The sequence below is a fragment of the Thalassophryne amazonica genome, chromosome 22 (genome assembly GCF_902500255.1).
Source record: "Thalassophryne amazonica chromosome 22, fThaAma1.1, whole genome shotgun sequence".
Classification (NCBI taxonomy): domain Eukaryota; kingdom Metazoa; phylum Chordata; class Actinopteri; order Batrachoidiformes; family Batrachoididae; genus Thalassophryne; species Thalassophryne amazonica.
Window position 1 is genome coordinate 12,313,655 of NC_047124.1, and position 14,733 is coordinate 12,328,387.

At 40.5% G+C, this 14,733-nt stretch overlaps 1 protein-coding gene across 1 annotated transcript in view; it reads right to left on the reverse strand.

Annotated features, from left to right (window-relative positions):
• scube1 (signal peptide, CUB domain, EGF-like 1) overlaps positions 1–14,733 on the reverse strand; it is a 122,600-nt gene that overhangs the window by 99,908 nt on the left and 7,959 nt on the right.

Genomic DNA, 14,733 nt, shown 5'->3' on the forward strand with positions numbered 1-14,733 from the left:
GAAAATTTTAACAGCTGATGAGAGATTTTGAGGTGATTCTGTCGCTTTAAGGACTTTTCACGGTGCGAGACGTCGCTCAGCGCTCTCAGGCAGCGTCATCAGCCTGTTTCAAGCTTAAAACCTCCACATTTCAGGCTCTATTGATCCAGGACGTCGTGAGAGAACAGAGAAGTTTCAGAAGAAGTCGGTTTCAGCATTTTATCCGGATATTCCACTGTTAAAGGAGATTTTTTTTTAATGAAAGACGTGCGGACGGATTGCAGCGTTGGCTCGCAGCCGCTGTGCCGCACCGACGCGGCGGCACAGGAAAAACACCTCCGTGTTGATAACCATTGTAAAATCCAGGTGGCTTTTGATGGCTTTCAGTGGAGTGAGTATATGAGAAATTGTTTATCAGCTGGAGATGTTCCAACTTTTCCTCAAGTCTTCCAACAGAGGTGTTTTTCCTGTGGCGGAGCGTCGCGGCGGCTGCGAGCCGACGCTGCAATCCGCCCGCACGTCTTTCATTAAAAAAATCTCCTTTAACAGTGGAATATCCGGATAAAATGCTGAAACCGACTTCTTCTGAAACTTCTCTGTTCTCTCACGACGTCCTGGATCAACAGAGCCTGAAATGTGGAGGTTTTCAGCTTGAAACAGGCTGATGACGCCGCCTGAGAGCGCTGCGAGACGTCTCGCACCGTGAAAAGTCCTTAAAGCGACAGAATCACCTCAAAATCTCTCATCAGCTGTTAAAATTTTCACTGAAGACCAGCTTAATTTTTCGAACCATGTCCACTTCGATGTGTCTCACAGGTTTAGAAAAAATTTTGATCAAACAAAGTGCCAGTCTCTCAGCAACTTCTCAGACAAAGGAATTCCGACGAGGGGCTGGACGACTCCTCCCACAAGGAGTGCTCACAGGCGAATGACGTCACCGACAGGCGTGGAAAAACTCACGCATGCGCACGAGGGTTCAAGCATGTCTGACGTAAAAACATATGAATGAAATCCATATAGTTTTTGAAAAAAATAAAAGGACCTATACTTTACGGACAGCCCTCGTATATATATATATATATATATATATTATATATATATATATATATATGCGCGATGAGAAAACTATTTTGTGGTTGTCATAGTGACATAACATACTTTATCCAGATGCATAGCACAAAAATGGACTATTGTGGGCTACTGAACTATAAAGCCCAGTCACATGTTACAATATACAGAATATATTACAGATCACCTCCAAAAGTGAAGAACTTATTTCCCAAAGCATTATCCATCTGCTCACCAAATTTAATCAAAATACAAAGACAAAGGCCTGTGAAAATATTATCTCCTTGGTGAAGGTAACATGGTTGAAAAAGTGACTTGTGTAAAAACAGCATAAACTATCTCTGAAGTCTCAGTCTGAAAATATTAAATAAGAAGGTGCGTTTGTCATTTTTCTGTTGTATTTCAAACAAACAAGTCAATGTTAGTTGTGAATAAAAATGACATTGAGCCAAAATATTTTTCAGAATATAATTCACTCACTCACTCACTCACTCATCTTCAACCGCTTATTCCAATTAAGGGTCACAGGGGGCTGGAGCCAATCCTAGCAGTTATAGAGCATGAGGCGGGGCACACCCTGGACAGGATGCCAGTCTGTCGCAGGGCCACAGAGAGACAAACAAACACATTCACACCCGCACACACACCTATGGACAATTTAAAGTTTCCAGTCCATCTAACCTACATGTCTTTGGATGTGGGAGGAAGCCGGAGCACTCGGAGAGAACCCACGCAAACACGGGGAGAACATGCAAGCTCCACACAGAAAGGCCACAGGTGGGAATCAAACCCATGACCTTCTTGCTGTAAGGCAACAGTGCTAACCACTAATCCACTGTGCTGCCCCTCAGAACATAATTATTGGTCCAAAATGTTGCCTGTAAAAAAAAAAAAAAAAAAAAAATCTGACAAGGTTCAGCAACACCTGTATCTGAACATATGTGTCCTGGACCCAGAGGGAGGTGAAGGCACTTTGTTGGAAATGGAGCGGTGCTCCTTGTTGGGCATTCTTGGCACTAAAAGGTGCCACTTCCTGCCCCGGAGCTGTTGCTGACATCTGACGGCGGTACCCCGACAGCTTTGGTTTCACTGCTGCTTTCACACACACACACACACACACACACACACACACACACACACACACACACACATTTTGCCTTCTCTAAATCTTTTTTGCACATTTGTGTAAGATCAAAGGAGGCAATAAGCAAGTTGCTGTTCACATTTCCACTGAAATATTTATGATTCACACTTCATCGACTGAATTAAGCACCTTCAGTAACAACATGGCACCCCGTAAGTAGACGGATGTCGAGCATTTTAGCTCTGAAAGGGAAGGATGGAAAAGAATACCAGTTTCGGTGAGCACATTAATACATTTCATTGTGCTTTTTTTTGTTTTGTTTTATAAATCATGAATTAATTTCTGTGGTAATGGAGACATCAAGCAATGTTTGGAAAGTAAACAAAGAATACCTAAAAAAAACTACTGGAAGTACACAGTACATCTCTCTCACACTTCCATGATACAGTTCAAATGACGGTACGTTCTTTCAGGTTTCCTCATACAGATTTAGACCAAAAGACTTTACATAGCTTGAAGATCTTGACTTTCCACATCTGGAGGCATTATACCTAAAAACAGAGACCGTGTAGATGGACTACCTGGGCTGATCATCAGCTAGAAAGGTGCCTCCACATGAAGAGAAATAGAGTATAAAGGATACAGATTGGAACACCCTCCAAACAACACGAGACATTTACCTGCATAAGCAGACACGCTAAGCTCCATGTCATTAGTGTAGCACTCAAAGTTAATCTCATACTACATTAATGTGGCGGAGAGGTGCTACATGAAGTCAGAATAACACTTTTCTACTTCGAAATGAATGAATTGCCTTATTTGCAAGAGACCAGTTTACATGCTGACACAGTTGGTTAAACCTATAACTTGAGAAAAGGGCTTGCTGTGTCAAGATTAGTGATCTTGAGACATAGCTAGCTTGCTACGTAATGGCCGATTCGGATACAAAATGACTGGTGCCATGGGCCAGAAACGCAGGTCAGCACTAACCTGCGTTGCCTCGGATAACGTAGACAAAGCTTGTATTGGCAAGAGATGCTATAATGCAGAACGCTTTTCCAAAGTACAGTTCAATGATTTTGATGTTTTGAGCCCAAAACCAGTAGGCTTCTTTGGGTCACCATGCCTAACACACACAATCAGGCAATTGGGAAAGAAGTTATTGCACTCACAGTATGTTTACAAAGTATGAGCCAGTGACCATGACCTTTGGTCTTTTGACCCCAAAGACAACTGACTTCTTGGGGTCAACATGCCTAATGTAGTCACCAAATTTGGTGACAATCAGCAATTAAAAACGAGGTCATTGCACAACATAAGATTATTAGAAGGTACGCTGCAGTGCCCTTGACTTTTGACATTTTGACCCCAGAATCACTGAATTTACTGGAGTTACTATGTGTAATGCATATACCAAGTTGCTCAAGAGTTTTTTTTGTCACATGAAAATTCAGTAAGGTATATCTTCTATTATACATTCCAATTCTAAGGTAGAACTCTACTAGTGTATACTAAAGTATATCTAAATATCTAAAAAAAAAAGAAGAGTAGAGTCACTTAGGTGCCTGGTCTTGAGGATGGTAGGTTGAAAAGCTTTTTATCCCATGGGAACTCTCCCTACCCACCTAAGCTGCTCAAGAAGATGGACAGCATGTATATAAGTGATATTTACACAATCAGGGTAGTAAACAACATATACAAGAAATACAGTTACTATATAATATTATAGGAGTTAGCTTCTAAAACCAAAAGATTGTAGTGTATGTTTACCTAGTATGTAGACTTGTAGTAAAACTAAATTATAGCTACTAGTCTAAGCTATAAATATGGTTATTTTATTATAGAAACAGAAGCTATGATGTAATATGTTTTAGGTTTTTATCTTAAGTTCACCCTGCCAGCTTACTATAGGAAGACAAAATCCATACTCTACATGCTTTCTAATGGAAATGCCAAACTTACGATGCTTATCTGTTTGATATATATTAAAGAACCCATGAACTGAAGAACCATTAAAAATCTACACCATTTTGTTTATTGTGTTAGCTTGCTGGGAACGGCTGGCTTATTCACGGCTAATTTAGCTTCTTCTACCATAACTATCTTATTTTTACCATTTAACAATTCTATTTTACATGGTGTAGATTTTTAATGATTCATCAGTTTATGTGTTCCTCTAAAGACATCAATATATAGTACCTAAGTTCTTAGGTTCCATTTGATAGCATAATGATATACCTTTTATTTCCTATAGTATGCTAACAGAGTTACTTTAGATAGATACCAGTACACTCACACACTCACAGCTTCTGCTTTCACAGCTTAGCCCTACTAACTATATTGGATTTCACTACTAGTCCTACATACTAATTACCTTTACTACAATCTTCTCCTGTGATGTCTTATCCTTCTTATGTCTTATTACCTATTATATTATATATACCTTTTTCTTGAGCTGCTTGGGTAGGTAGGGAGAGTTCACATGGGATAAAAAAAGCTTTTTAATCTACCATAACTGGGTCTCAAGACCAGGCACCTAAGTGGCTCTACTCTACTCTTTTCTACTCTCCTATTTTACTCTTCCTTTTTAGATATACCTTTGTATACTGGCATAGTTCCACCTTAGAACTGGAATATAATATATAAGATATACCTTACTGAATTTTCATGTAAAATAAAAGCGTAAATCACGAAAGTACTCCAACTACAGCTAGATGAGCTAGAGTTAATTTAGCCGTTAATTAGCCAACATGACTGATTGAATGACTCTTCACAAACAGTGATGTCTAGCCCTCTGGCTGTGCCAGGACAAAAAAAAAAAAAAAAAAGATTGCAGTACTACATCACAACATCTACTCCCTCATTTGATTGTTGTCCTGGGTCCCGGTCATCATCAAACAACAATATTCTCTGCCTTATCTAAAATTTTTGATGAGTGTGGACACCAGGCAACCGAATGATGGGCGAGTGCTATCTCTGCTGCACGCCAGGCAGACAATGGCCTAGTAATTGTCTGCCACTCTTCGCCCTCCCACCTACACTGTCTCCCCTCATTCCTCCCATGAAACTCTCTCTCCCTTTTCAAAAGCAGGTCAGGTGTTTTCATCCCTGTGGCTTGGAGATATTAATCTGAACAGAATCAAGTTTCAGAGTGAAGTCAGTGCTTCTAATGTACTATTTTCCTGATTGTCATTTAGACCTAACTACACTAACGCCACCTGATACACTTGTAACCTTATGACTAGCCCAAGAGTGAATGGAATTGTACTTTTATATCTCCCTTTCCGTCCCTTAATGAGAATCCTCATCATGTGGCTCCTCTTCTGTTTTAGAGAACTTCCTGTGGACTACATACTAGGGGAGCTATGACCACTACAACATATAAACAACTTAAATATCACAGAGATTCAATGGGAAGACCATTGTAGATCACAGCAAACTCATTTATGCTTAAACTAAATTCATTCATCGGTTTAAGATTCAAAATGGCATCCAAAATGGCCACCAATAGACCCTCATAGTTAAAATACATAGTAGGAAGTTGTTTATATGTTGTTTAAAGGTATTTTAGTGAAAACCCTATTTTGGTGGCCATCTTGGATAACTGGCTTGAGGCCAGTTTTTATTTTTGGGAACACCCTGATTGTGTTTTGGGGTCATGTGAGGAACCTAAAAAAAAGTTAGTTGGTTTAGTCCTGGGGGGGGGGGGGGGGGCAAAGGTAGTGGTCGTTGCTCCCCTAGTAACACTGTACTTTTCATATTTTAAATGCAAATCGGCAAGTTGCAGACTGCAGCAATCCAACAGGAGCTGGCTCCTTCCTTGTTTAGGAGGTTCTCAGCCGGATCACATTCTACCCCGAGTAATCTCTAAATTTCAGCCAGACCACTGGTCAGCTAAATGCTGCTCAGTGCTGAAATCTAAGATGGCTTTTATGAACGCTGCTATAGACTTTTCCACAAGCATGTCTTGGAAAAAATGTGAATTTCTATCCGTACTGTCAAATTAACAATAAGTGGAGGATTTTGTGTCTTCACATTCTGGGGTATGTGCAAGTTTGTGTGTGCAAGATACTCGCTGTTAAACGAATATCTGACTCCATATTGTATATTCTTTACCTAGTTTCACAACTCAGGGAATGCATACTATTTAATACTGTACTATCAACATATGGAACCTCTTTCTGCCTCCTGTTAAAAACACTGACTCTAAAGAGCCCTTCAAAGTCGGATCAAAAAGCTTCTTGCTTACCAAAATGAAATGGAGAGGAATATGATTTTGCTGTACAATATGCTGTTTCTATCAATTTTAGGCTAGTTTTCAAATCTTGGAAGCTTACCTCATTTTTTTGTTTCATTTAATATTCTGTTTTTGAAGTCAACCTACTCAAAACAAAATGACCACATACAAATATAATGTTTCTGTCTGTTCTGTCCGTTTCTGTCCAACTGACTCAAAAAAGACATACAGTGATTTGTAAAAGGTCTTTTATCCTTGTCAAGACGGGCCTTTAAACCAAAAACTGGCAATAAAATTAACAAGTACAACTGTAAGTTGTTTTTTGGTTGTCAGCCCATCTTATTTTCACCAAAAGATAACTTCTCAAATTAATTAACAGTCGAGACCTTGCCAGTTGCCACACACTTGAGCAGCTCTGGTCTCCATATAGTGACAAATGTGAGCATTTCAGGGCTCTATACATTTCTTACTTGAAACCAGAAGTTCAGTAAAACTAGAGTGCTAAGCATCCTGTGGGTTACCGACGCAATTAAAGCCCAAAGCAAAATGGCTATTTTTGGCATAAAAATGGCTGCCATTTCCAAATGAACAAATCTACGCAAATAATTTTAGGACGGGAACAATGTCAATGAGCAATATTGTGCCCTTGTTAAATTTTAAGAAATGTTATTGGACAGTTTTAAGAAAATTGGGTCCATATACCAAAATTGGCTGTTTTTGGTATAAAAATGGCAACCATTTCCAAACAAATATGATTTTCAGACAGGAACAATGTCAATGATACATACACTCAACAAAAATATGGAAACCGACACTAATCATAGTGTCTAATCAGCATCTTGGTATGGCACACCTGTGAGGTGGGATGGATTATCTCAGCAAAGGAGAAGTGCTCACTATCACAGATTTAGACTGGTTTGTGAACAATATTTGAGGGAAATGGTGCTATTGTGTATGTGGAAAAAGTTTTAGATCTTTGAGTTCATCTCATACAAAATGGGAGCAAAACCAAAAGTGTTGCGTTTATATTTTTGTTGAGTGTATTTCGCCCTTGCCAAATTAGAAACAAAGTTATAAGACAGTTTTTGAGATTTCGCAATAAAGGGATGATGACAAACTAATGAAAAAAAAAAAAAGGCTATATAAATGTCAGAAATGCCTTATTTGTTTTTTGTAAGGCAGAGCTTTGACCTCTCAGTATTGATATATAAAAATTTCCATTTTGAGAGCTTTACGATTCTTGAGTTTTAGGACTCAGAAGGTTTGGCCATACAGATGGATGGACAGAAGCACATCTTACAGTTGTGAACAATTTAGCTGCTTTATAGTAAATGATCCATCCCATGACTTGCCTTTAAACCAAAACCTGGCAGTAAAATGAATAATTTAGGTGCATTATATTAAATAATAAGTATACTTGCACTGACATTTGCCTTGGGGACTATATTTTCAAAATGATTCCCTTACTGCATTTTATAGCATATATTCCAAGGACTGTTATGTGTAGATAGATGTATGAGTTTGGAGACACTTTCCCATTCAATTGAATAGGAAAGCATCTCCAACCTTCTGACTGATGCTGTATATATAAATAATCCTCTATGAAACAAGTTTTGCTTTCTTTATAGGTTTTTCTTGTATGATTGTTTCCTGGGGAAGAAACTGAGAATTCACTATTCAAAAATATACTGTAAAAATTTAAAATGTGTGTAAATAACCGTGATTTATCACGTTATTTGTGAATGTTTACTGGGTGAAATTGTGGAGAATGTGTGTTACATACAACAAAGAAAAGCGGGTTTTGTTGTGGACACCCCAGTAACTGTAAACAGCATTACAGTAAATGTTGTTCACCCCTTGATTAAAATAAAAGTGGTATTCTCAGGATTGTGCCGTGTAACAGTGTCGCTGTTGCATGAGAGCCACCGGCCTAAAAAGACCATCTCTGTGTGTGCCGTCTATTCTTATAATAACAGTTACTCATTTTTGTTTTGTTTTTTTTGTTGTTTGTTTTTGGTTGATCTTGTCTTTTGTTTCAAACGTGCAATTTTATTAGTAACATGAACACGAACAAACAAAAACTTCAAAAAGGAAATTATTCGAGACGTAACTAGATTCCTGTGACACATACAAATTTCTGACTCACCACTTGAAGAAATTTGTGAAGATATTTTTGTGAAGTGATTCCCATTCTTAATCCTGTAAAAGCTCATGAGGTTTGTCTGTGCAGAAACATCAAAGCAAAGCCCCTTTGATTTGCAGTGATTCATTGCAGTTATCTTATTGTAATGCTTTGGGTTTTTGACTCCGTTTGACAAGCAAGTTCACCGTACGTCAGCAGACAGGACGTGCGCAACAAACAACAGCCCGCATGGAGCCGACGTACACTGAAATGATACACAACATCTTCCACTTATTGTTTAATGGACAGTACAGACAGAAGTTCACATTTTTCCAAGACATTCTTGTGGAAACGCCGACCAAGATGACAGTGGCTTTCAGCTGATCAGTGGTCTGGCTGAAATGTAGAGATTGCTCAGGATAGAATGCGATCTTGCTGGGACCTGGTGCACAAGGAAGGGGCCGGCACCTAGTGGATAATCACTCTAATTAACAATAAAATCAATGCTCCTCTCTACACCAGGCATCTCCATTCCTGCTCCTGGAGGGCACCTGCCCAGCATGTTTTACAACTCTCTGCTCCACCCACAGATGATTAACTCAGTCAGGTGTGCTCAGCCAGTCAACAGCTGGGAAATACCAATGTTAATTGACCAGGTGTGACTAGAGCAAGAGAGTAAATATATATACAAAAAAGGGGACAGGTTCTCTCCAGGAGCAGAGATGAAGAACCCGCTCTAAGTTAACTACCAGTTGCAGGTGCCAGCTAACAAGTTTAAGAACCAGTATTTCTTTGTGAAGTAGAGAATCAAACATATTGCTTAGGTGGCAACCACCCAGGCAGACAAGCGGTCCATTCCCACATCTCTAAAATAACCATCTATCTGCCATAACCAGGTGACACATGGGCATCCCCTTGGTCTTCTCCAGCTACTGGGGTTCTTAACACTCCAGCTACATGGCCAAAATGTCATAATTGACACTCCATCACAAAGTGATACTCCTCATCCCAGTCTCTCTTAGTAACTACTTATTTGATACAAAGTCACTCCAGCTGTACCCAAGGATCCTCCAAAGAGACATGCAGTCGTTGCCTTGGATCACTGGTTAGCATCCAAGTCCCACAACCATACAGCAAGACAGGAAGCACCAGGATCCTAAAGACTTGGACCTTAATTTACCTGAAAAGATATTGGCATCACCTCTGTCCAGTGACAAGAGAAGCCAACGTACCCTGAATCCACATCACCAAAGAAGTGAAAATGTGAGAGAAAACAACATTTTGACTGGTGACAACACAATGAAATCGTCTAATTCACCACTAGATGACATTAAACACTACATACTGAAGCTTTCACTGAAAAAGACAGGAATTATTGTTAGCTTCTTTTTTTGCATAATATGTCCCCTTTAAGAATTTGGTAGTGTTAATTGTAAATGAAATTAGGTAATCTGATAGCTGCATCAACAGATACCAAAAAAATAATTGTTTTACAGAACAACAAAAATACATGTATTTATTGATTTTAATAAAAATTAAAATAAATCAATAAATAAAACATTTTCTTGACAATGCTTTGATTGTCCGCGAGTCTCATGGTATAAACCTGTTCTTAGCATCAGTCCCAGTTGAAAAGCTGACATCTGCCTGTATAAGTAAGCTATAAATAAGTGTATTTTTTAAAAGATTTTTGACTTTCAATAACATTTTGGCATTCGTATTAAAATCATGCACCCGATCCAAAAATATATAGAAAGTGTGAGGGATGGAGGCAGCGTGAACAGAGCCTCTGCTGCTTCCAGGTGCTGCCAGGAATAGTAAAGCCACTAATGGCACTTGCCGGCAAAGTGGCCTATAATGCCTGTTGATGGAAAACACAGCCAGACAATTACAGCACCAATATCTAATCAGCAGGGTTAGGGGTCAACTCCTTCCACACCATCTGTCTTCATTTGGCATTCATGTCATGAGCTGTTGTCTTGTCAATGAGGGGAGCTGGACAGATCTTGACATACAGTCGGAGTGTAATGATGGTCAAGTCAGTTTAACATGAGGAGAGAGAACACATACGCACGCACACACACACACCGAAACAACTAAATGCTGGCTGTGGGACGTGATGTAATAAAAGTCAGATGACATTCAAGCTCCATCGATGCAAAGCTCGGCTCACGCACACGCTGACTGCAAAGCTGGAGTCTGCGTGGCGATAATAAAAAGTGACTGACCGGACAAATACGGTTGGTTTATGTGAAGAAGATCATATTCCTGAAGAGTCTGGACCTTCAGCGGTTTCTTCTCAAAGGACGCAGAGCTGTTGTTATTCAGGACCAGATTGTGTGTGTCTGTCTAATGTAATATATCACATACTAAATGGTGGCCATCCAAGAAACAAGGCCACGTGACTAAGCAGGTTCTTTCTGAAAAGAAAGGTTTTTCATGATGAGACTCTCTCTCTCTCTCATATATATATACGAGGGCTGTCCGTAAAGTATAGGTCCTTTTTATTTTTTTCAAAAACTATATGGATTTCATTCATATGTTTTTACGTCAGACATGCTTGCACCCTCGTGCGCATGCGTGAGTTTTTCCACGCCTGTCGGTGACGTCATTTGTCTGTGAGCACTCCTTGTGGGAGGAGTCATCCAGCCCCTCGTCGGAATTCCTTTGTCTGAGAAGTTGCTGAGAGACTGGCGCTTTGTTTGATCAAAATTTTTTCTAAACCTGTGAGACACATTGAAGTGGACACGGTTCGAAAAATTAAGCTGGTTTTCAGTGAAAATTTTAACAGCTGATGAGAGATTTTGAGGTGATACTGTCGCTTTAAGGACTTTTCACGGTGCGAGACGTCGCTCAGCGCTCTCAGGCAGCGTCATCAGCCTGTTTCAAGCTTAAAACCTCCACATTTCAGGCTCTGTTGATCCAGGACGTCGTGATAGAACAGAGAAGTTTCAGAAGAAGTCGGTTTCAGCATTTTATCCGGGTATTCCACTGTTAAAGGAGATTTTTTTAATGAAAGACGTGCGCGTCGGGACGCGGCCGATGCGGCGCGGCGGCACAGGAAAAACACCTCCGTGTTGATAACCATTTGTAAAATCCAGGCGGCTTTTGATGGCTTTCAGTGGAGTGAGTATATGAGAAATTGTTTATCAGCTGGAGATGTTCCAACTTGTCCTCAAGTCTTCCAACAGAGGTGTTTTTCCTGTGGCGGAGCGTCGCGGCGGCTGCGAGCCGACGCTGCAATCCGCCCGCACGTCTTTCATTAAAAAAATCTCCTGTAACAGTGGAATATCCGGATAAAATGCTGAAACCGACTTCTTCTGAAACTTCTCTGTTCTCTCACGACGTCCTGGATCAACAGAGCCTGAAATGTGGAGGTTTTAAGCTTGAAACAGGCTGATGACGCTGCCTGAGAGCGCTGCGCGACGTCTCGCACCGTGAAAAGTCCTTAAAGCGACAGTATCACCTCAAAATCTCTCATCAGCTGTTAAAATTTTCACTGAAAACCAGCTTAATTTTTCGAACCATGTCCACTTCGATGTGTCTCACAGGTTTAGAAAAAATTTTGATCAAACAAAGCGCCAGTCTCTCAGCAACTTCTCAGACAAAGGAATTCCGACGAGGGGCTGGACGACTCCTCCCACAAGGAGTGCTCACAGGCGAATGACGTCACCGACAGGCGTGGAAAAACTCACGCATGCGCACGAGGGTTCAAGCATGTCTGACGTAAAAACATATGAATGAAATCCATATAGTTTTTGAAAAAAACAAAAAGGACCTATACTTTACGGACAGACCTCGTATATATAGGAAATGTGATGTAACACCGTGGTAAACATACCACTGTCCCAGCTTTTTTTGAAACATGTTGCAGGCATCCATTTCAAAATGAGCAAATATTTCCACAAAAACAATAAAGTTTATCAGTTTGAACATTAAATATCTTGTCTTTGTGATGTATTGAACCGAATATAGGTTGAAGAGGATTTGCAAATCATTGTATTCTGTTTTTATTTACATTTCACACACACGTCCCAACTTCATTGGAACTGGGGTTGTACTTGGAGCAACATGCCTGTTACATTTTTTTTTTTTTAACAGTGTTGTTTGTGGTCTGAATATGACCTGAGGCTAAGCACAAATGAGTATTGTTTTTTTTCTTCTCTCTCTTCTGCTTACCTGCCATCAGAGCTGCACCACAGATAAAAATCAAACTTGAACAGGCAGGTTAAAAGCTGTTCCAAACTCAAGTCTGAGCTCCAGTGCTGGTTCTAGAAGTGGGCCACTGACACGTTCTTGATGGCATAACGGTGTGTTCGACACGTTCTGGGCCCCACGTGTCCACCTAGTCTCCCTCCATGTTTTCTCCTAATTAACAGCAAGGAAGTGGCTGCAGAGAGGGTGCTGGGGTAAAACAGGGGCAGCACCTGGCTGTGTGTTCACACCTCCACTCACTTCTACCTCAAAGCACAGCACAGCTGGATGACGCTGTGTGCACACGTGCTTTCTCTGTCAGCACACAATCCTAGCTGCCCCCCCACACACACACACACACACAGAGTACAACCCTGCAGTCCCGTGTATTACACACACCACTGCACACAGTGAGCACAACAACAAATTATTTATATAAATGATGCTACAGAACCTATATATCAAATTTCATTCATTCATTCATGTTCCAATTAAGAGTCAAGGGGAAGCTGGAACCTATCCCAGCGGCCTATATCAAATATCCAAACGTTATATACACACACACACACACACACACACACACACACACACACACACACACACACACACACACACACACTCACTCGCCGGCCACTTTATTAGGTACAGCTTGCTAGTGCCAGGTTGCACCCCCTTCTTTTGCCTTCAGAACTGCCTTAATTCTTTGTAGCATAGATTCAACAAGGTGTTGAAAACATTACTCAGAGATGTTGGTTCATATTGACATGACGGCATCGTGCAGTCACCCAATCAAGCAGTCTGCCCGTTCTCTGATCTCTGACATCAGCAAGGCATTTTCATCCACACAACTGCCGCTTACTGGATATCTTCTCTGTAAACCCTAGAGATGGTTGGGCATGAAAATCCCAGTAGATTAGCAGTTTCTGAAATACTCAAACCAGCCCATCTGGCACCAACAACCAATACCACATTCAAAGTCACTTAAATCTCATTTCGTCCCCATTCTGATATGCGGTTTGAACTTCAGCAAGTCGTCTTCACCACGTCTAGATGCCTAAATGCACTGAGTTGCTGCCATGTGATTGGCTGATTAGCTGTTTGTGTTGGCAAGCAATTGAAAAGGTGTACCTAATAAAGTGGCCGGTGAGAGTGTGTGTGTGCATAATATACATACACACACACAAAAATGTATTTAATAATGCATTCATAATCTGAAACATGAATAATTTGAAAAAACAGACATGCATGTGGGCCTGTAACTTTCCCAACACAACTCGACACCAAAATGTTATGGACCCAAGATACTTGGGATAAAAGTTCATCTCACAACCATCTTGCATGAGTCAATGGGTGCTGAACCTGACCTACGTTTTCTGTCAAAAACAGGTCAACCTGTAAAAATAGGCGCTCTGTGGGTTCATGCGTGTGTGGATCCATCACCTTCTCACAGTTCATCTTGCAGCCCTCTAACATAGGTTTAGAGGATGCCAACCTTGACCTATTGTTTGTGAGTCGAATCAGGGAGGTTTGAAATATAACTGAGTATCCAACTTCCAGTTCCTCGTCTTTAAAGTATCAATTCGGCAGGATGTAGTAGTCATTTAGGAGAGATTTCTTGTCTCCTCATTAGTCCACCCCCTTTAATTGGCATTCGTGAAAAAACATTTTTGAACAAATGTGTGGTCTAAAAAAGTATCATGCTGCTGCATCAGCTTTCAGTTTCTGCCTGTGATACATTTATTGTAATCAACTGCACATGTTGGTTGCAACTCTCGCAAAGTTGCAGGTGCTGCTACTGTGTTAATATTCTCTATATCACTGGAAAATATCCAACACCGGTGTATCAAGAAGTGCATGTTCAAGGATTAAATGTGACAGGACAAACTGAGGCCTCCCTTTAAATGAGTGTCTTCAAAATACGGCCTTGGTGAATGAAGGCCACTAAATGATGAATGGTTTGACTGTTTACACACAAAGATGCATTTAACAAGACACTTATGAACAGAACCAGATATGCAATACTGGAGGAAGCCTGAAGCAGAGTGGGGT